The sequence below is a fragment of the Vulpes vulpes genome, chromosome 16, assembly GCF_048418805.1.
Source record: "Vulpes vulpes isolate BD-2025 chromosome 16, VulVul3, whole genome shotgun sequence".
In the NCBI taxonomy this organism is placed as follows: domain Eukaryota; kingdom Metazoa; phylum Chordata; class Mammalia; order Carnivora; family Canidae; genus Vulpes; species Vulpes vulpes.
The window spans coordinates 90,938,947-90,962,900 of record NC_132795.1 but is presented as its reverse complement, the minus strand read 5'-3'; the positions used below and the strand labels follow the sequence as shown (position 1 = coordinate 90,962,900).

The following is a 23,954-nucleotide window of genomic DNA, read 5'->3' as shown; positions in this document are numbered from 1 at the left end:
TTATAACTAGATAGAGCCAAACAAAAGCCCGAATTGACTAGACAGTCATAAAATTTCATATAATGACAGGATTATCTAAAGTAATCAGAGATTTGGCATTGCTTTCAGTTCAATGAGTTTTTCTTAAAATTGAGCAGCTTGGCTAGAGAAGATTTATTAATTCAGAGTTTGTTGTCCTAGGGCAATCGAAGAAACTTATAGCAATGACTAATGTTCATCAAAATTTATGAATCCCTGTTGTAATTGTGACTTTATAAGACTGAATAGTCTTACGGTATTTCAAAATCTGATTTCACTGAGCCAAAGGCAATTCCTCAATGTGAAATAAGTGAGGACTTCAGGTAACATCTGCAAAATCCACACAATTTGAGTCTCAATACCTGTACCTCCTTGAAAAATACATGATATATTTGTTTTTCCTTTCCCAGACTTCAGTTCCATTTCCTCACTTTCCAGCCACATCAGTAAGAAAATACAATCCTTTGAGCCATGATGGAGATTCTCAAGTTATATTATAGAGGCATTTATTCCTAAAGACCAGGAGCCAAGACAACTTCAGTTAAAAAAAAAAAAAAACACATCAATGTAATTTCCTTTATTTAGCTACTCAACTGCTTTAAAATTAACAAATGTTGTGGGGCACCTGGGTGGCTCAGTCAGTTGAATGTCAAGTGTCGGCCTCTTGATTTTGGCTCAGGTCATGATCTCAGGTGGTAAGGTTGAGCTCTACATAGGGCTCTGTGCTAAGCATGGAGTCTACTTGTTCCTCTCCCTCTGACCCTCTTCCTCCATGTGTGCTCTCTCTAAAATAAATCAATAAAATCTTTTTTTTAATTAAAAGAAATATTTCTTCAAGTTCTTTCAAAGATCCCATATGTTGGTGGCAATGAGAGGCATTGAAACAAAGAAAATTCACATGCTCCATCACATGGGAAAATGTCTCACACTTAACAAGTTAAAAGCACAAATATCAAAAAAAAAAAAAAAAAAAAGGCACAAATATCCAGAGACTGAAACAAAAGAAAGAATAAACAGATGGACCTTCTTTTCCTTTGTCTTACAGGTGTTGTATCTGTGCCAAATAAGCCCCTCTATATCTGGGGAACATGTAGAACAAAGATCAAGTAAAAGGAGATAGGAAGAAAACACAGTACTTCAAGAGAATGTCTTATAAAGTAATAGGTTTCGTACTTGCCAATGGCTGATGATCTCTACAGGCAAATACAAAAGAGGATTTCTAAATATTTGATCTGCAGTGGCCCAAAACATATGCTTAAGTAGTCAAGTTTCCAAGATGACTACTTTAAAAGCTCATACTCCTTTTGGGTGAGATTGTTTTGAAAACAGCATCATTATCTTATCTTTTCCTGATAAATCTAATTCTTTAATATCCTTTAAAATAGCTGATAAAAGGGAAAAAGAGCCCTAGTAATAATTACAATTCATTTTTTTAAAATTTTTATTTTGAAATAATTATAGATACCAAGGAAGTTGCAAATGTGGTATAAAGAATCCCATGTGCCCTTCATGGTGCCCTCTTACATGGCTATGGCATAAACCGAAACCAGGAAACTGACCTTGGTACATCACTACTGATGTACCAATCACAGGTGGTCGGTTACTCAGTTGCTGCCATTTTTGCGACCTGTATTCATTTGTGTGGGGAGGGGAAAGGTGTAGTTTTATACAATATAATCTCATGTATATTGATTGCACCACTGCATCAAACTCAGCAAAATAATTTCCTGGTGCTATTACTTTGTTTTAATCTCCCCCACCTCATCCCCTCTGTGTGTCATCTAGTTACCATCAACCTCTTTTCAATTTCTATAGTTCTATTATTTCAAAGACATAATATAAATAGAATCTTACTGCATTTAGCCTCTTGAGATTGAGTTTTTTCACTCAGCATAATGCTCTTGACGTCCATTTGGGCTGTTTTCCTGTACCAAGAGTTTATTCCTTTCTATTGCTGAGTAATATTCCATTGCATATCATACAGTTTGTTCAACCATTCACCCACAAAAAGAGCATTTGGGCTGTTTTCAGTCTTTTGCTAGTCAGAATAAAGCTTCAGTGAACACCCACGTACAGGTTTGATGTGAACATGAGTTTTCTTTTTTTTTTGAGATACACATCCAAGAGTGTGATTGCTGAATTTATGTTTACTTTTGTAAGAAAATGCCAAACTGTTTTCCAGAGTCGCTGTACCATTTTAAATCTCCACCTGCAATATATGATAGATCTAGTTTTTCTATATCCTGACCGGTGGTATAATCACTTGTGGCTCAGTTGGTTGAGCGTCCGACTCTTGATCTCAGCTCAGGTCTTGATCAGGATTGTGAGTTCAAGTCCTGCACTGGGCGCTGCACTGGGCATGGAGACTACTTTAAAAAAAAAGAAGAAGAAAAAGAAGACACCTGGGTGGCTCAGTCAGTTAAGCATCTATCTTTAGCTCAGGTCATGATCTCAGGGTCCTGGGATTGGGCCCCACTCAACAGGGAGGTCTGCTTCTTCCTCTTCTTCCCCTCCCTTTACTCATGCTCTCTCTCTCTTAAATAAATAAATAAAATCCTTAAAAAATGTATATATATACACATATATACACACACATATATACACACACACACACACACACATATATATATACACACATACTTAGAAAACATCTGGAAGTATATATTAAAAATAATAGTTCTTTCTAGATAATGATTTAAACATTCTACTTTTCCACAATGAGTATTTCTTATAATTTTTTTCAAAGGTTTCTTTTAAAAGTTTTCTTTCAAAAAATAAATAAATAAATAAATAAATAAAAGTTTTCTTTCAAAAGTTTTTGTTTAAAATGTGAAAGCCAATTACCACTCATCTTTTGTGTTTTTCTGTTGTTGTTGTTGTTTTAAAGATTTTATTTATTTATTTTAGAGAGAGAGAGAGCACACGGGGAAGGGCAGAGGGAGAAGGAGAGAGAATCTCAAGCAGACTCCCTGCCAAGAGCCTGACAGGGAGCTTGATCTCAGGACCCAGAGATCATGACCTAAGCCAAAACCAAGAGTGAGACACTCAAGTGACTGGGCCATCAAGGCATCCCATGGTTTTTTAAATATTTATATATTTATTTGAGAGAAAAGACAGAGACAGAGAGAGTGAGAGTGAGAGCAAGCTTGAACTCGAACTTGAACCCCAGCATGGGACTCGATCTCATGACCCTGAGATCATGACCTGAGCTAAAACCAAGAGGCAGATGTTCAACCTACTGTGCCAACCAAGCATTCCTGTTTTCCTGTTTTTGTTTTTTGTTTTTTAACTATGCTAAATATGGGGCTCAAACTCAGGACCCCAAGATTAAGAGTCACATGCTCTACTGACTAACCAGCCAGACACCCCCAGCTACCACTTATTGAGCTGTAATATGTGGTAGGTGTTTTATAGACATTATCTAATTGAATTTTTGAAATGACCTTATGAGGTAGGTGCTGTTATTCTTTACAAAACAAGAAGTTGAAATCCAGAAATGTTAAAAAAAAAAAAAAAAAAAAACTTTTAAAATGTCATGGCCAGGGAGGTGGGTGGGGGATGGGCTAGATAGGTGATGGGTGTTAAGGAAGGCACTTGTTATGATGAGCACTGGGTGTTGTATGCAAGTCATGAATCATTGAATTCTTCTCCAGAAACTAATACTCCACCATATGTTAACTGACTAGAATTTAAATTAAAAGAATTTTTAAATGCCATGGCCAGAAAGTGGTACCAAAATGTAAACTCCATGAGACTGAGGATGTTGTCTGTTTTGTCCACTATTATATCCCTAGGATCTAGAACTCACTAAATATTTTTAAATGAATAATAGGCAGAGCCAGGCTTTGTACCCAAATATGTCTTACTCCAAAACCTCTATCCAAACTCTTGCTCTAAACCAACATTCCAAAGAAGACCTTCTGCAGTTTATGACCTTGATAAATGTGTTCCTTCACTCTTAATTTATTTCATTTAGAATAGGAATAAATGATTTTTAAAAATGAAAAATGTATGCAGAGTATGAGAATGCTCTAGGAAATATGAAGTCACATGATAGGTAAATGTGTTGCCCTGGTCAATAAATAAATTAGTTTATAGATAAGCTCAACAAACTTCGTAACATTTATATTTTATTTAACATGGTGTTTGTAGCCATTGCTAGGAAAATTTGGATATTTGACCCTATGTTATGAGTTCAATTCTGAATTTATTATACTATTATTTCTATGGAAAAACTCAGCTTATCTCATAGAATTCTGACTTCTAGTGGCTTCTCTAGAAGTATAGCACCATTGGAAGATGAGTATTTTTGATAGTGCTATTCAAAATCATAATTAATTCCTTAATAGTTACATAGCCTTTTAAATTGGCATGAAATATTATTCTAGGAAGAAACCTGATATTCAAACTAGAATTTTGTGATAGATGTAGCAATGTCAACCTGAATTAGAATAAAGCTTCAACTTATGACAAACATTTCTAGTTCCTGATTAAATTTTACTAATAGAAACATAATATCGTAATTACTAGACCTCAGCTAAAAGACCAAGAAGCATGAGTTAGGCACAGTTATTAAATTTATGAAAGGCCCACTTTTTTTTTTTTTTTTTTTAAGATTTTAGTTATTTATTCATGAGAGACACGCAGAGAGAGGCAGAGACACAGGCAGAAGGAGAAGCGGGCTCCCTGCAGGGAGCCCGATGCGGGACTGATGCTGGACCCCGGGATCATGACCTGAGCCAAAGGCAGACGCTCAACCACTGAGCCCCCCAGGTACCCTTGGCCCAGTTTCTCATAAAGCAATGTTAGATCCCAAACTTCCCGTCGTTGCTATTACCCCACTCCGTGTTGCTGACTAGGGTAAGGCATGAAGAGAGGGATTGAAGATGACCTTACAACAGACATGCCCTCTATCATCATTTTGACCTAATGTTTTTTGGGAGTTCAGGCCAGTGTAAAGAGAGAGATGAAACAAACCCTAAGAGATGAAACAAACCTAAAAGAGAGCAATAGTGGAAGAAACAAAACCATCACTATTTGAAGACAACTGATTATGTATCTAACAAAATGCACAAGGAATCTGTCAAAATTTTTAGATTTAATAGAATAATAAATGGCCAGACAAAACATAAAATATAGAAAAACCATTTAGATTCTTGAATAACAATAATTACAAACTAGAAAAGACTAATTTTAAAAAGGATCCAATTTACAACAGCAATAAAATATAAAGAGAAATAGAGTTAATAAGAAGGGTTTATTAAAATAATAAAACATCAGGCAGTAACATCTAGAAAGAAAAAATACTGTAAAGATGTGATTCTTAATGTTACTTTCGAATCTAGTGCAATCTCAAAATAAAAATGGACTTCTTAGCATTTAAATATAAAGAATGTTATAATATTCAGTTAGAAAAGAGGTGGGGATAACAAAAATATTCTAAAAATGAGAAATGAAATGAGCAAATAAAAGAGAAATATACGTCAGTGAAACAGAAGAGAAGTCTCAGAAATAAACCCAGTTGTAGATAAGGATTAAGAAATGACCAAGTGCAATATAAAACAATAGAGATGATTTTTAAATACATATTTGTGGAAATCATTCATTAGAAATTTGAATTAAATTATTTTAGATCAAATATTTTGGAATCCCCCCCCAAAAAATATATACCAGAAGTCTTCAGTAACTAAGTACCTTTATTTATTTTTTTTTAACTAAGTACCTTTAAACTCATAATTAAGTGAATAAACAAGAGTGAACGTTGATCAGATCTCAAGAGATACGATAATTTTCCTTGACTTTGAGGCAGTGAAAGAAACTACAGGGGGAAGGATCATGCTTTCCTACATAACGTTAAAAAGATCTATTCAATTTAAAAATAGGAAAATGAGATAGAAATTAGAGAAATCCGTTAATTTTTTGATTACTGGAACTTGCATGGCCTGTTGTATCCTCTGCACTTCACACAGTGCCGGGCACATAGTAAATGCTCAATAGATATTTGTTGAACGAATGTTGCAATAATTAACTAAGCAGACTTTGATTAATTATATAAGACAAGGAAGTGACCCTAGAGTCCAATTAGCCAGCTGCAACTAGGAATGGTGAGCGCAAATTAATTTCTTTGGCCCAGATGCATAAGAACCATGAACAGGAGGCCGCCTAATCAGCTGTGGAATGGACAAGAGGTGGGAACAACAGGTGGGCTGTGGTGCGCTATCAGGCCAAATCATGTCACACTAGAAGCATTAGCTGTTGGAGGGTGATAGCGGCCAACACGCCACACGGGTCTGGGGCAATCAGCAAATGAATGGCTTGACTCAATCAAGAAATCGTGTTCAACTTGGGAGGCCGAGGGACCAGGGTGCTGAATGACAGGACTTATAAACAGCAGACTGAGCTGTTAAACAAAGGGTGTGATTGTGTTTGGAGAGAAGAAAGAGAGGACCACATACTTCTTGTCAGTCTTTTTCTAGGATGATTATTCAATGGAGTGAAACATCCTTAAGCACTTAGGCTTGATGGTTGCTGCCTTTTCCATCTGAGACAGTCGGGGGAATTTTAACATAGTATATGATTGTTCCCAATGTACAGTAAAAGAAATATTCGTTCAAAACCGTTCAGCAGTAGGGGAGCCTGTGCAGCAAGGTGTTCTGCTTTATTTCCAGTCTATTTTGTGCTAATGGCTCACAGCATTCAGGTTATTTTTGCTGGATCAGTAAATGAATTGAGCATCATTTGGATAAGGCTAAAAACTGATCAGCGTGGTTTTGTCAAGATCTTGCTTTCTCTTTGGTCGTTGGAAACATAGAGAACCAGTCTAATGTTTGCTAATGTGATGAGTCTATGTGTTCCCATCTTTTTAGCCCTGTTTTCCCAGGGTGCTGAAAATAAACACATTGACAGAAATTAGGAGCACACAACTGTCCATCTTCACGGCATGTCTGGATCCAGTGTTTCTCTGCTCTGATGATACCCCCATAGGCCTATCCAGAACAATTGCTCATCTGTCACCCAGACTGGAGGATAGTCAGCTCTTCAAAAGGAGTTGAAATTTTTTTGCAATTATTACTTGACCAGCAGATAGGTAACTTGATGGAATGGATCCAATAAGTTGGCAAGCCATTCATTTCCTAGCTATCCAGATAGCAACTTCCTCAGTACAACGAGGAAGGAGAGCAGATTTTTCAAAAACTATTTGTGAAATAGCTGGTAATGACAGGACCAGTATTTGGCACATGTAAAATAGATATTTCTACATAGTGGTAGGATGAGAGAAACTGTTATGTCAAATATTTTTAATTTCCATGATAAAATTGGAATAATATCAAAAGTGATTATAATCTGAGGCAGTAGAATTCAATTTTCCTTGCATTATGGAGATTTCTCTGAGCAGACCCAGGTTAAACGATTGCTCTGAGGTTTGATGACACACTGATTCCTAGTGCCAACAATGACTTCAGCCTGATGGCAACCTTTACAAATTGCTTCCTGTAAATTCTTTGTGAGAATAACAAGCAATTTATTTTGCTTGAGAGTGACTTTTAGCGAAGGGCCTCCACCCAACAATCTGGATTTAATAAAACAAAATACACTTTGGTATTACAAACATCTTTTTTTTGAGATGTAAGTTCCCCACATAAGTTTTTGTAAGAGGAAAGCATTTTCATTTTATAGTCCATGAAAGCCAGATGGATCCTTATGCATAGCCAGCCAACTATTATTTAGTTTATCTGGTCGGTTGGGGGGGAAGAGTGGCAGGGGACAGAAGGCCACTGAAGAATTACATGGGTGTGTGTTCGTGGAAGATATTCAAGTTAATATTTACAAAAGTCTTTAAAGCCACAACGAGAACAATGCTTGGTCATTCCACCATTTGTTCATTTGCTTATTCAGCACATGGTACTTACTGAGCAAAAGGAGCTCTTGTAGGCTCTGCAGGGTACCATAGTTGAACAAAATAGACAATACTCTTGCTCTCATGAAACTTATATTCTAGTGGGGAAAGAGAAAATAAGCCAAAAATTACCCAAAGTAAAAAGAGTTTTTAAAGAGAACTCCATGTTTTTAATGGACAAGGTACAGGAATTATTTATTTACAGAAGAGTAGGTATTAGGAGAACGTGTTTTTGTGACTGGTAGTAGATAAAATCATATTAGTAAATATTTAAGCTAGGATTGCTCAGACACTGTGTATATAATTTATGACCTTGTTCCTGAACTCAGAGAGTTTACAATGCCAACCTGCAAGGTGTTCCTGCACATCATGTAGACAAAGAAGAAAGGAAGAACCATCAGATTTTTTGGTATACCGTCTGAATCAGAACTACCTTGCCTTCAGTCACAGTCAGTATGAAGTAGGGTTAGAATTCTTGGGCCTTTTGGGACTTAAATAAAAATAGGAATTTTTTGACACTCTGTGTCTTCTCCTATTTGGCAAAAAACAAAACAAAACAAAACACCCACAACGGTATCATTGGCACGACAGAGAAACTCTGTGTGTGTGTGGGTGTGTGTGTGTGTGTGTGGGTGCGTGCATGCGTGTGTGTGTGTGTGTGTGTGTGTGTGAGAAAGAATGTCCAATCCACTTTGCTCATTTTACTGAACTATGATTAAAGGCTTCTAAAAAAAAGTTTTTATTTAACGGCAGATAGTGAACACACAGTGTTGCATTATTTTCGGGTGTACACTACAGTGATTCAACAATTCAATACATGACCCACGATAAAGGTTTGACTGGGTTTTTTTGTTTGTTTTTTTAACAAACATAAAAAGAAGGACCTTGGCCCTTATGAGGTAAAAACCTTAAGAACTCTTTAGAACACCAACTCTGGAATCTCTGCTCTGTCTTCTATTCCCACTAACTCTTTCTTCAACTTTCCTCTTTTCAATGTTCTCTGCCAGCTGCAATCATAAATCAAAGTCTACGATCATCTCCAGATACATCGGCCTCAGGTCTCGTGAAATCAAAATCACTTCATGCTTCTGCTATCCTCCGGTCCATCAGAACTACAACACTCACCTCCTCAATCTGGTTACTGAAGAAGTAACGTTCTTAAGGACCTTTCTCATGTCCCTGACCACCATTGCTTATGGTTCAAAATTGTGCCCCTGAGCCTTTCTTCTCTAAGAACATGCATTCACCTAGCAAACATGTGGCTCACATGGGACAACTGGGGCCTACAAAGAAATTGAAGGTTCATGGTCCCACTTTTATAAAGCTTATGGTTGAGGAGAGGGCCAGCTACACAGATAGCTCTAAAACAAGGCGGAAACGGGTAAGCACCATAAAAGAGAGACAAATGAAGTGCCATGTTTGCTTAGGAAGCCTCTGGTGAGGAGCCTCAGGATAGCAGCCTGTAGCAAGACTTTAAAGGACAGGTAGGATTGCACCAGAATAGGGATGAGCAAGCAGATGTGAGTTTATCTTTTTATTTTATACTTTGTTCTCTTCTGAGTACACTATGCAGTCCTTCTCATTTTTATTTATATTCTTCAGATGAGCCTTTCCTAATAAAAAAAAATCTTTTTAAATCTCATAAACCTCTTTTTAATTTTCTTCCATTAATATTACTTTAAATCTTTAATAAGCTCGCTTTTAATTGGGTATTTAATCACCTTTACAATGAAAGTTAAATAGGAATATCTAAGTAACAATAGCAATATAAACTTTCTTCAAAAAAAAATCTCAAATTTTGTGTTTTCATAAACCCTAAGACTTTTCCCATTCTACTGCTCGCATAAAAAATAATCGTGCATAATTTTTAGGAACCAGTATTTATCATTCTGAATTGTACATTTTTTTCTCATCTGCTATTGTTTTCTGCAGTCCTTAACCCATTTTTTATGTTTCTCATATTTATCATTTCTACCAGCAATATAATGTTTTATTATATCAATGTATCACATTTGATTTGCTGTGTTCTTATTTCCCTATAGATGTGGGGGAAGGTGGGAGAGGAGGCTTTTTCTCATTTTTAGATGTACTAGTGAGTATTTCCACACACCCTGTATGCCTTTTCTTTCCTCTCAATTATCTCCTCAGTATAGGATACATTTTCTAAAGTTAAACAGGGTAATACATAGTGTATGACTAAGGGTGTGAGTGCTGGCAGTCTGGCTATGCTTGAATCTTGGCTCTACCACTTACTGTCTGAGAACTTGAACAAATTACTTAACCTCTCTGAGACAGAGTGTCCTCATCTAAAAAATAGGAGTAATAGTAGTACTCATGTCACATGATTAATGTGAGAATTTTACGAGTTAAATATACATATAACCCCTTAGGACTATGTTTCACACATCATAAATGTTCAATAATGGTAGGATTTTTTTCTAAGTTTTTTTTTTTTTAGATTTTATTTATTTATTCATGAGAGACAGAGAGAGAGAGGCAGAGAGGCAGAGACACAAGCAGAGGGAGAAGCAGGCTCTATGCAAGGAGCCTGACATGGGACTCGATCCCAGATCTCCAGGATCAGGCCGTGGGCTGAAGGCAGCGCTAAACTGCTGAGCCTAAAGATTTTATTTTTACGTCATCTCTATACCCAATGTGAAGCTTAAACCCACCCTGAGATCAAGAGTCACATGCTCTACTGACTGTGCCAGCCAGGTGCCACTTGATAATGGTAGGTAGTTATTAATGATATACATTTCCCGGCATACTGTTCATCGCATTCTAAAATTCAGTAAATGCCAATTTCCTTGTTTTCATCCATCCAAATTACTACAATTTGGACAAAGTACTTGATCATTTCTATTAATCATGGAATTACAAGCTCAGGGTTGGGAAGAATTTTAAAGATTTGGTCTCTGGCTCATGTCAGATATGTTCAAGATGCTTTCCAGAAAAAGAACATTAGCTTACAGAAGCATCAGAGGCCTCCAAACTTTCATCTTTGTGTATTGTTATTATTTTTATTTTATTGGTATAAAAATTCTACCTATGTTTATGACATTTGTATTTTTTCCATTGTAAAAGATGGAGCCCTTGGGTTCAAGTAAAACACTTCAGACTTTTACAAGAAGGAAAGGTAGGGGGACAGCTGGGTGCTTGTTTCCTCCTTCTGTCTCTGGCATCTGCTCTTCTCTGTTCATTAGTTTCATTTTTCAACCTGGCTTCCCCCTGCCCAGTAAGAAACCTGGCCCCTGGGAGCTCCCAGGCTTCCTTTGACAGTGACCACATGTCTTTATCAACTCCACATGCCCAGGAAAGGAGTCTTATTGGCCTGGCTTGGGCCAGTTGCTCACTTCAAAACCCATCAACTGTGGCTAGGGAGTTGGCCACTGTAACCAGTGATCCCTGTCAGAGTCGTTTATCTGAAGTGGAAGGAAAAGCATTAACCTAAAGGCAGGATGCTAAGCAGAAGGGTTCTGGCCAACTTACCAAATGATAAGTTCTATTAGCTCAAGTGATGAGAGAGGCTTGATATGTTTCATATCTGGTTACTGTTCTTGTGCAAACCTCTTCCTCTTATGTGAAATATTCATGTCTTTGACCATTTGTCATCAAAATATATTTTTCCCTTATACATTTATGTCATTATGAAGCACCTGGGTGGCTCAATCAGATAAGCTCCAACTCTTGATTTCGGCTCAGTCACGACCTCAGGGTTGTGAGATTAAGCCCCATGTTGGGTTCCATGCTGGGCGTGGAGCCTGCTTAAGATTCTCTCTCCCTCTGTCCCTCCTCCTCAAAACAAACAAACAAACAAATTTATGTCATTTCCCTAAAGATTTTGGGAATACAACTGTGCAACTACTAAAAAAATTTAGAATGGCATCAGGATTATTGAAGCACTACCATGTTTAAGGAGTTGCTCTTGGTGTTACGAAAAGTTTAGAGAGCTGCATTACTGTAGAGAATTTAGTTTCTAATGGGGTTGAATATATAAATAAAAAATGAAATAAGAAAGGCTGTACACTAGTTGCTCCTCAACCATGGAGACTATGTTCTTAAGAACTCTAAAGCAGAAGGCCTGTGGTTCAAGAACCTAAATCCCTATGATAGAAATCATGTTGGGGGAAATGCTACTTGGAATAAACCTCTGAACGCCATTTAGTTCTCTTGTACTAAAATAAATAGGACTTTTATACATCTTACCTTCATAATCATGACTACTATGTGGATATTCAACCCTTTATCATTTCATACTCAGTGGAAAGATATCTTTCAGGACCTTCTTTCCTATAGTTTCATTAAGATATTTGTAAATCATTCTGTAGGACTGTTAAAAAATACCCCTAGTGAGGGGTTGGTCCTCCTCTGAATGTTCGAGGTCTTATTTTATGACTTGGTGGTTTCTATCAGACACACCAGTATCTTTTCTATATTCCTTACACACCAAGGGCTTCCTAACAAGTATCTATGACTTTGCCTAAGGGCTTCTTCTGGCTGCAGAAGCAGATTTGGTCAGGGACAGGCTAGAAGTGCTGGAGATGCAACACCTTCAGGAGCAAAAGGAATCAATAGAAAAATTCACCAGTTCTCACCTCTTGGGTGGGATGCCTCGAGGTGGGGCTTTACAGTGTGCCAGAGGTCTCTAGAGGGACTGGGCCCTAGCTGACTACAGCAGTTATGTGTTTAACACTTTGCATTGACCTCCTAGGATGGCATCTAAACAAACAGCTTGCCTTAAAATCCGTGTTTCAGGTTCTGCTTTTGGGGGGAACTAAACTTGGGAGGAAGTTTGACTCCCAGCTTCTAGTCTCTGCCTCCTAAATATCTAGGTCCTCTCTATTTTCAGCTTCCATTTCTCTCTTTCCCTAGTTACCCAGGGAAGGAGGGAGCTGCAATTTACCTATCCCAGGACTGAAATTCTACAGTTGCTGATAAAATATACATCTGTATATATTAAATAAGAATTATGTCTAAGAGAATGTCACAGTTAGGGAGTTTAAAATGGTGGGTCAAAAAGGAAGTAGAAATATAACCTGAGCAATCACAGAAGGCTTCACAGAGAGGTCTAGTCCTATCACCCATTTTACAGATGGGGAAACTGAGATCCATATGGTGAAATGACTGACTCAGAGTCCTACAGCTTATAATTGGTGACCAACCCCCACTCCTCACGCCTCAATCCCTTCTGTGCTCCACCCCATGCTGCCCACTCACCATTTGTCCAGAGGCAGTCTTGCCTCCTCCTTTGTCTTTTGTTGGCCTTGAAGTTTGCCATGGGGACAAAGCCTGGAAAAGGATGAGAACAAATAGCACATTCTCCTAAGCACTCTCCACAGTGCACAATATCAGCTGTCCCAGGAGGGTTTTGATATGGGTTGAAAATATTGTTTTGTCTTAAATCTTGGAAAAAATTCTCATTGCATGGAATTTTTTTCTCCAGAATTAATCATGGGTAACATACTCTTTATCCTTGTTCTTTGATGAAGCAGAAAACAAAATAGCCATTGTAGGCACCCTTTGTTTACACCCAGGGACTAATGACGTTGTACACCCCTCCCACCCAGCAGCCCTCGGGTACTGGTCTCTCTGAAGAGTGCTGAACGCCCAGGCTGCTGACTAAGCCTGTCCCAACCCCAACTTTTGCCAAGGAGACAATTCCTCTGACTGTTTGTTCTTGAGCTTGGTCATATCAAATATTCTCAACAAGTTCTTCCAATTTCTGTTTTTAAAATAAAAATCAAAAGACCAGCACATTCCTTTTATGTTTGTGCAAATGAAGCAGAGGCAAGAAGCTGGTGAAACTCTAGCAAAAGCCTTTTGATATGTAACTTGAGCGATTGCCTACTGAAGTCCTAAAGTACAAATTAAACTACATTTATTATATATTATAAATATATTTGTTTCTGATTTCAAGATTGTATTTTGGGTCCTGCTATACGCTGTGGAATCAATATTCTAAGAATGAATCTGTCTTTGTTAACCTCCAGTAATAGTGACTCAGGCATAATTGGGGATTCACTAAAATATAACTTTCTCTTCCCACACCATGCTTTGTTTCAAAGGGGGGGCATCATTAGTGCACTTAGTGTCCACTCTAGACAGTGCTATTCATCATGAAGTCATTTCAGGCAACCCAGCATCAGATGAGGGATGCGTTGACACTATACCACGCACACTACACTGTTTGGCTCTCATTTTCCACCTTTTTTCATGTTTGACTTAGATCTAATCAGGCATGTCTCACTACAGAAAACATTCTTTTTCCTCAAAGATTTTTAGGACCCGGACTGTGTGCTGCTGTAAGGCATAGTTGTAGGATCTTCACAGAAGGTCCTCAGCCTGCCTCAGAGCGTGGCTTGGATGTAGTATATATGTCCCCAACTAGAAAATAGATGCAACTTCTATTCCATTCCTCCTTCTCTAAAATTGCCCCTCACCACCCCTACCAGGGTCTCTGCTTCTTTTACAAGGGTCTCACTGTAGAAAAAAATGAGAGCCTCTAGAAAATCAGGAGTACTTAAGGAAAAAGAAGAAATTCTAGGAAGCAGGAACAGCTTGGGGGAGCTGTTTTCAGGAGCAAACATCCAGTCAGGGATGGGCCTTGTTTTTAGGAAGCACCTCCTTTGAAAACAAACATAACAAATATGTAAAAAGAAAGGGGGAAAACCTTCTAGAAAAACACTGGGCTCATCTGTCATTTTCATCTTAATATGGTTTGGTTCAACCAGATTGCAATTCTTACAGACCAGCTGCACCAGGAAGACGGAATTTTGTTTGCTGGGGAAAGAAAAGTAGATAATTCTAGAGCATGGTGACCGTCTGGAAGAGGGACAGGTGTGCACTTGTGTGTGTGTGTGTGTGGGCACAGGACACCCTAAAAGAGGTATGAAAAGGAAATTAAAAAAACACCCAAAGCAAACATCACTAATTCAACACGTGCCCTAAGAAAGGTGTTAATTCTCTGCCCTATGTTCCTTCTCCTTCATCTCTTTCTCCTCCTTATGCTCTCCTTTCTCCTCCCATTTGAGTTTTGGGTCTGTAGCCCTTGTTCCCAGAAATTTAAACCAATATTATTAGTATAAGAATTTAGCAGCATTATTCATTAAGTTGGCTTTTCTGGGAGTATGCTATAAACCTGTCACAGTAACTTATAATATTACTAATGGCCAATAATTAATAATTATAATTCTCCTCTGTCTCCTCCTCCTCGTCAGCTAAGCTTCTTTGGGGATCTGTGTCAAGTTCCAAATTTTTGTACGCTGCAGTCCCCAGGCTGGACAACGAAAGAATTCAAGGAGAGGGGGAAACAGCCTGGGTGCAAGGGCGCTGGCTTTGGACATGCAGATCGGGTCCCGTACCTCAGGGTCAGGCCAAGAGGGTGAGTGGAGTCTGAGACCTAGTCTGTGCTCTGCTATCCAGGCTGACTATCCAGGCTGACTATCTCGGCTGATAGCAGCATCTGCAGGGCAGATGGGGCATCTTTTCTCATTCGCACAGAGGTTGTGGGCTGGCCATGGCCCTGTGCCTAAGACGGGCCTAACACTGATCACCAGAGCCAGTGACAGCATGCCCAGGAGACGCTACACCTTTTCTGGAGGAGTTCCAAAACCAACATTCGGGAGTGTCGAGGCCAAGTTGAAGAATAAGCATCTTGGGGAATGGTGGGGAGGAGATGCACAATCCAGCATTCAGGTTCAGCAGGATGCCTCCAGCTAAGCGGCTCCTTTCTTGCCTCTCTCTGGCAGCTTTCGTTACATTGCCTTCACCTCTGGTGTCTTCAAGGTATTCTGGTTTGTACCATTGATATTTCCCCTAAAAATTTTCAGAAATTCAGTTTGGTTGTAGGCTGAGTTCTACCGGAATTGAAGGAGCTCTTAGAATTTCCTCTTTATCTCCATCTCCCTCGTTACTTCTCTTTAATGCCTACAGTCAAGCCTGGTCCTTTAACAAGTAATCAGATTTGCCAGATTCTTGATTTGACCTGAGAACAGCTTTAAGCAAAGCTTGTTAGAAAGTGAGTTACAGTGTGGCTTGTTCGTCTGGAGCCTATGGAGGACGTTACAGCTGCCACAGCAGGACAAGCCGGCTTTGTTCGTCCTGAACCACGGCAGTGTCTCATGCTCTTCCTTGCTCTCTGTTTAGCACTTCATCTTTATCTAATCTTTAACAAAGCGTAGTCTGTGCAGGCAGTGTGTGGTAAGCATAGTGAATCAGCCCATCCTTCTGGAATGTGGCAGTAGTGAACAGGGCCTAAATATTTATTTCAAATATAATCTATCCTGTAGCCCTCCACATCCAAGGATTTTCCAGTTTAAAATATCTATAGCCCTATAATTCATATGGCTTTTGCCATAAGAGGCCATGCAAATGGACTCAAGCATCACAGTTCCTGCCAAGGGAAGAAACCATACAGCTGGCCCTTCTAGGGATAGCATAGAGACGGAAGGGGACTCTGCTTTGAGCGAGACTGCCGCCTAAGACGGTGCATATTGCTGGGCGTTCCACTGTGGTCTGGATGGCTGTGAATGGAGGACAGAATGGAGTAGGTTGTCTACAGTAACAAATAGTCCCAAAGCCTCAGTGGCTCAGTATGCCAAAAGTTGATGTTTGTTCATGCTAGATGTCCAGCTTGGGGAGGCAGGGGGATCCAAGCTGAGCAATTCCATCTCAATACATGTTTTTTATAATTTCCTCAGCAGGGCGAAGAAAATACAGTGAATCGTGCACTGGTTCTTAAAGTCTCTGACTGCAAGGGACACATGTCATTTCTGTTTCTATTTCATTGGTTAAAGTGAATATGTCCACAGCTAATTATAAAAAAGGAAAGGAAGTGCACTCCTACCCCATATCCTAAGGAAGAGAATGGGAATACTTGAAACAACCCTAATGATGACTGTGGGGGGTCCAACTGGAAGGACTCTAGCATAACCTTTGTATTTTAGGAGCTCTCAACCAGATCAGTAAGAACTATTTCCATATTTATGTGTCCGGCGGCTGCTCTTACATCTCAAGTGTCTTATTTCCAGAGGTAGTTCTTATAGACAATTATCCAGAGAGAAAAGCAGTAAGTCCGAATTCTTTCCAAGCAGGTTCACTAGATTTTCATCTTTAAAATAAAGAATTCCATAAAATACAGATACTCATTATTGAGAAATAGCTTAAGGGAGTGACTAATTCTCAGAAGCTTCAGAAATAAAACATGCCTCCAGTTCATGGACACTGTCCATAGAACCTACTCTTTCTGAGTATTGTCCTTTCTTTCTACCTTTGAGTCACAGAATGGAAACAGAAGGAATCTGGTGACCATTATGTTCAACATGAACTTCTTCCCAAGACAGAGTATATTGGATCAGAGTGGACTTTTGACCAAAGCTGGGCCAGAGTTTCTTCTTTAAGAATTTGGATGTCAAACTAACAGAAACAATGAGGAAATAGTGGTTTGGCTACTTGGTCTCAGTTGTCTGTTGACTAGAGATGTAACTGATATGTTAGTGCTCACTGACTATCCCTATGCTCCTCTCCATTTCCCAGTTTCTCAGGTCCCTTGTTAGAATGGAGCCATGTGACTAAGTTTCGGCCAGTGGAAGAGGGACAGATATGACAAGCCACATTTAGGGTTGGCTGTGGGAAATATCCCTCACCTCCCTCCACTTTCTGTTTCACCAACGCAGTGACCTTAGAGGCCACAAGATCAGTCGGCAGAGCTATAAGATGGAGGGGTGCTGTCTGTTGCATAGAACACTGGGACATGGGTAAGGGAAAAGAATTACAGATTCGGATTTATTTTTTGCTTCAACAAATCCTAGACTCTCCTGGCTAATGTAGAACCAACAGAGGAATGGCTTTGTTCTGCCAAGAATCTAAGAAAAGCTGATTTACGAAGAGGGAGACAAATGATGTACTTTGTATGTGGCAGAATTGAGAAAAAGAGTCCCTGGTTCTAATTCCTGGTTCTAATCCCTTCTTAGGGGTAAATCTCACTTCTGTCCTTGGCTTCAGTCATGCCCTGATATCATTATTATAGTAAATGTCCTGTTTTTTTATTAAGCTTGTACCAGAGTTTCTGCCTTTTGCAACCAAAACATAGCTATAACCTTATAACCCTTATAACTTTTAATACCTCTCATATCTCAGTGTTTCAGCTCATGCTTTACTCATTATAGCATGAAAACAACTAACAAGTTAATAGATGTGATGCTGACTTAGATTTTTAATTCCTTCATGCCAGGAATGCCAAGAACTACAGCAAGATCTTGTCCAGATATAATTCCATAGTACAGTCAGTGCTTATACCACCATTCTAGAATTACAGATCTTGGTTACTTCTCCAAAATTCAAATGAAGGTGGATAATCTTTTCAGTTTTATTGGTTACAAATGACTGCTGACAAGTTACTCAACTTCTGTAATTGTAGTAAAATTCTAGAGCTATCAAGTAAGGGTTGCTTGTTCAAGAACAGCTAAGGAATTGATTGGCTCTTCAGAACCTGTGCCAATTTCCTTTCTGCGGGAGGGCTAAATAGTGGATACCTTTTATAGAAGGAAAGCCATCATCCTATGAAGAAAAACTCTCTCTGCCATGAATAAGCTGAATGCAATCACAGAAACTGCAGACAAAAGAGCTTTTGATGACAGCTATTGCTGATGCCTGGTGCCTTCAAAGGCATTCCAGGAAAGGTGAAGGAATGATTATGACTAACAATAACTCATGCTTCTTCCAGGATGTTACTCACTGTGCCAATGGATCACTTGAGAAATATGTCAGCAAGTCAGTTCATACTCAATTTGACCAAAATATCCGGGTGCCTAAGCTCTTCACATTGAACTGAGTAAACCCCAAATGGATACACTCTCTGGGACAAGTAAAGGCAGGAGAGCTTTGATAATAAAAAGCAGTTTGCAATTTGCTCCTTTAGTATCCCCTTCCAGCATCCCACCTCCTATGTCTGAGCAAAATGAAATTATCAAGGCTAATGAAGAAAATCTTGATTGCACTCTCCAAAAAGATAAAGTACCCAGGGGAAGGAGAAAGGTGGAAATACCAGTAGAAAATCTAATAACTCACCAAATATTTAAAATAAAATGAACTTCTTAGTATTGCAACTTATATATGGGGATATATCAAAGGTCAGTTAAAATAATAATGGTTACAAACAAAAAGGATGTTGGGCCAGATGGTCTAAGGTCTTTTATTTGAAATTCCATGATGAAAGGACTTTGTGTATTTTTGTAGGTCAAGGACCAAATGTGGCCTCTGATTAAATTGATCCTATGATAATTGCATTGACATTCATTTTTTTTTTTTACTGTGTCATGCATTCACAAGAATTTATTAAAATATGCAGCTGAAAGAAGAATGGAACCCAATACCCATGGACTCACCATCCAGCCTTGTCTAAGAATAAAATAATATTAATGATACTTCATAAGCTCCATCTAAATGATGCAGCTCCAACCACAGCTGCATCTTCCTCCACTTATCCCCCTCAATGGCTACCAAGAGGTTACTACTAGATCACAATCTTATGTTAATTGCTCTCATCTTTCTTCATGGTTTTACTACCTATGACTCTATGCCCATACAACATAATGGTTAGTTTTGAAACTTTGATAGAAGCATAAAGATTAGACTTAAACTATTAATTGAAAACTCAGGGATGAATACAACATTATCCCCTGGTGTCAGCTCCCCTGAGAATTTACAGGATCCCTTTCTGGGGGACTTAGTGAGCAAGGTTGGAAGGTAGTCGCAGCAAGCACAAGGCTCTGCACAGTCAGGGCATGTGGCAAGGCTGCCAGGTGAGCCTGATACTGCATCAGGCAGATATATGGTCAGAGGATATAGGATGCCCTCTATTTTCTACCTTACCTCCAGCCCTGAGATACAGAGTTAAGCAGAAAGTTTGATGAGATGAAATGAGTGTCCTTAGGTGATCCAGGTAGTGGGGCATGGAAAAGAGAGCAGGAACTTTATCAACAAATGATCATAACAAAGATTAGAATCTAAGCAAGGCTCACTCAGGCATTGTCTTGAGGTTGGAGAAGAGGGTAAAATAACAGTGGAAACTTGGCTATGACAGCCACCAACATGTCGGTCTCTTGAGTCTCACATTTCTCTCTGGGATAGTTGCCTCTGTACCTATTGATAGCTGTCCTGCAATCTGTCTTCACTCTTCTCATGGGGATTCCCTTTGCCTTCCTCCTGAATTGGATCACCTGTTTCTTTTTTTTAAAGATTTTTTTTAAAATTTATTCATGAGAGACACACAGAGAGAGGCAGAGACACAGGCAGAGGGAGAAGCAGGCTCCCTGCAAATAGCCTGATGCAGGACTAGATCCCAGGACCCTGGGATCACAACCTGAGCCAAAGGCAGACGCTTAACCATTGAGCCATCCAGGGGCCCCAAAATCACTGTTTTTAGTATCCTGGACTGAAATGCATAATATGTGGGGCCTAATTAAAAGTGAAAATGCAGAGTCTCTTGTTAAAAAATTAAGACTGAAAAAAAAATTAAGACTGGGGCACCTGGGTGGCTCAGTGGTTGAGCATCTGCCTTTGGCTCAGGTCATGATCCCAGGGTTCTGGGATTGAGTCCTGCATCAGGTTCCCTATGGGGAGCCTGCTTCTCCCTCTGCCTATTTCTCTGTCTCTTTCTGTCTCTCATGAATGAATGAATAGATAGATAGATGATAGATAGATAGATAGATAGATAGATAGACAGATATAGATAGATGTTAAAAATTTCCAGATGGTGACAGCAGAGTATCCAAGTATGATACTCTTCTATATGTAGGACCTGTGCAACAGCATAGGTTGATGCCAGCCCTACCTATATGCTATGTTTTCCTCTTTCTTAATTTACTCTCTTATTCTAGGAGGGCACATTCCCCAGTAGTCTTTTTTGAGAAAGAATGTATGCAACAGAAGCTTTTTAAAAATTTTTAATGATTTTATTTATTTATTTGAGAGAGAGAGCTTGAGTGATGGGGGAAGGGACAGAGGGAGAGGGAGAAGCAGATTTCCCACTGAGCAGGGAGCCTGATGCAGGGCTCAATCCCAGGACCCCAGGATCATGACGTGAGCTAGATGCTTAACTGAACGAGCCACCCAGGCACCCTGAAATACGTTTTTGAGTCTTGAATGTCTGAAAATGTCTTTGCTCTCTCATACTTGAATGTAAACCACTTTATTATACAACACTGTATTCTGAATGCTGCTCCCTGGAGTTGTGTAATACAGTTGCTCTGCTTGTTGATGGGTTGGCTGGGTATAAAATTCTAGATTGGAAACAATTTTCCTTCAGAACTTTAAAGGTATTTTTCCACTGTCTTATTTATAGTGTCACTCTGGAGAGGTCTGAATTTATTTGAGTTCTTAATTCCCTTTATATTACCTGTCCATTCCTTTCTAGAAGTGTATATACATTCTCTTTGCCCCAGAGTTCTGAAATTTTGTGAGTGTGCCATTGTGAGGTTCTATTTTCATTCATTGTGCCTAGGACTCTCTAGGCCCTTCTGATCTGACAACTCATGTTCTTCAGTTGGGAGAAATTTTCTTAAATTATTTCATTGGTAACTTTCTATGCTCCACTTAGCTGTTCTCTCTTTCTGGAGCTTTTAATTATTTGGATGGTCAGCCTTCTAGAACAGAACTCTTTCTCTTTCTTACTCTTTCCTCTTTGTCTATACTCTGCTCTACTCTCTGAGAAAATCCTTACTCTTACCTTCTGGCCATTCTTTTTTTTTTTTTTAATTTCATGATTATGTCTTTAACTTCTAAGAGCTCTTTTGTTCTCTAAATTTCTCTCTTAAAATGTCCTATTCTTGTTTCATATATGTGGTCCTCCTTTATCTGAGGATATAAGGATTTCTTGTTTGTTTTCTCCTCCCTCAGAGTTGCTGTTGCTCCACATTTTTTTTATCTCTATATTTTTTGTTGGGGATCATACTCAGATATCTGATAATCCTTATTTTAATCAGCTCTTAATTAATAACGAGGAACTAAAAAACTGCTTAAAACACTGAGCAAAGTGACAGACTTGTTGACTTTGAACTTCATTCTAAGGTGACCTAGGTGAGCTGTTTCAATATTCAATACTGAAGTCAATCTTTTTACATTTTCTTCTTGTTCTATTCAGATTCCCAGAAAAGACTATTCGAGTTTCCTCCCTGGTAGATGGGAGTCTGGCTGAGACACAAGAGAGAAAAGAGGTCTGGAGAGTCAGAATGTATGAGCTCATTTCCCCCACCCCAGTAAGAAGCCCTGCTCTCAACTGTGCTTGGCATCCTTAAGTCTCAGAGCATATTACTCTCTACAGAGACAAAAGCTCCAGATTTCCATCATCATGGGGGAAGGACAGTATCTGGTACCATAAAGAGGAAAAAGGCAGTTAGGAATGCAATTGTTTCTCAAGTAGCTTTTTCTCCCTTGAGGTCTACCTCTTACCCTGTCCTAGGCATACCTGATGCTGCCAATTCCTGAGCTCCTGAAGATTCTACAATTTGAAGCCAACTTTCTTGGGGCTGTTGTTAAATCAATTACTACTTTCCCATGTACTTTCCAGCTTCCAGAGTTTCATTGCCCTTACCATCTCTCCTATTTTCCCTGTACTTGTATGTTTATATCTTTGGTAAGGTATCTCTTCAATGTAGCTATATGGTCCTTCAGGAGGAAATGAAATTAGATGCATGCATTCAATTTATCATTTAAACTCAGAACCCCATCTTCCTTTTTTTTTTTTTTTCAGGTTTGTTTGTTTTTTTAAAGTAAGCTCCAAAGCCCAACATGGGGCTTGAACTCATGAACCTGAGATCAAGAGTCACATGCTTTACCAACTGAGCCAGCCAGGCACCCCATAATCCCACTTTCTTTGAACAGCCTTTTTAGAACTTACTGTACTTTGTTTTTATTATTCAAATGTATTGACGATGGACTTGGTATACTGACATGACAGTGACAGCTAACCTCCAAATCCCAGGCATGGCTTTGGCTGGTGGCTAAATGTGGGAAATGTTGATGGGATTACCTGACAAACACTCCTTCCTCTTCTCTGGCAGCTCCTCAGCTTGGCCACTCGGGAGCTGACATGTTCTTACATGATCTCACATGCAGATTAGAGTTGATTGGCTTAGGAAAATCCATTACGTAAGCTAGACCAATAACTCACTTCTCTGGGATTCTTGGATATCAGCCAGAGGAAATCATCCTTTGTGGAAAACTCTAAAATGTAAATTTCTCCCCTCCTGCCACCGAAATTTTGTTGCTGGGTCAAGCTTACCTACACCATTCTTTCTTCTCTCTTAGAACTGGAGCACGAAGAAGAGCCCAAAATAGTAGGGGGCCATTGGGAGTTCAGAGCTTTCATCTTCTATAATGCTGATGATTTAGGAGATAGTACACCTTCTCCGCCCGCCCACCCCCCACAAAGGAAGTGAGGTTTAAAAGCATTTTAGTATTAAAATGCAAATTTCACCAGTATCTAAAATTTTCCCTTCAGGAAACTCCTAGTGCAGTAAAAAAGATACTGACTTTGGACCCAAAGAGTTTTAAGATCGATATTCAAATACAGTGACTTTGGGCAATTTATTTGCTCTCTTTTCCCTCAGTTTCTTCATATGTGTAATGGGATTAAAAGCATAGAGATTTAAAAAGACATGGTTTAAAAGGTGGCTGGCCTGTAGTTAAGCTCTATAAATGTACAGTCTTCCCCATTTTCCTCATCTGTCAGCATGGAGCAAGTAGAGCTTGTTCTATATAGCAAATATTCCCAAGTGTTAAAGGAGGACACATCAGCAAAAATGTGATCTACCTGAAGCCTGGGGACCTCTGGGAAGGCTATTTCTTACAGCTTTTTGAAAAGGAAAAAGTAACTGAGGGGCTCTTGGCTGGCTCATTTGGTAGACCATGGGACTCTTGATCTTGGGGTTGTAAATTCAAGCCCTATATGGTGCTACACTTAAAAATAAAATATTAAGGGGATCCCTGGGTGGCTCAGTGGTTTAGCGCCTGCCTTTGGCCCAGGGCGTGATCCTGGAGT

At 39.1% G+C, this 23,954-nt stretch overlaps 1 long non-coding RNA gene across 1 annotated transcript in view; it reads right to left on the bottom strand.

Annotated features, from left to right (window-relative positions):
- The window catches only part of LOC140595954 (uncharacterized), an 80,766-nt gene extending 57,358 nt beyond the window's left edge, over positions 1-23,408 (bottom strand). The window contains exons 1-3 of the long non-coding RNA XR_011997957.1: positions 23,196-23,408; positions 13,133-13,204; positions 7,929-8,013 (exon numbers count right to left, since the gene is read on the bottom strand). This is a non-coding gene — a long non-coding RNA (uncharacterized lncRNA). The remainder of the gene's footprint in view (positions 1-7,928; positions 8,014-13,132; positions 13,205-23,195) is intronic.
- Positions 23,409-23,954: the final 546 nt, after the last annotated feature.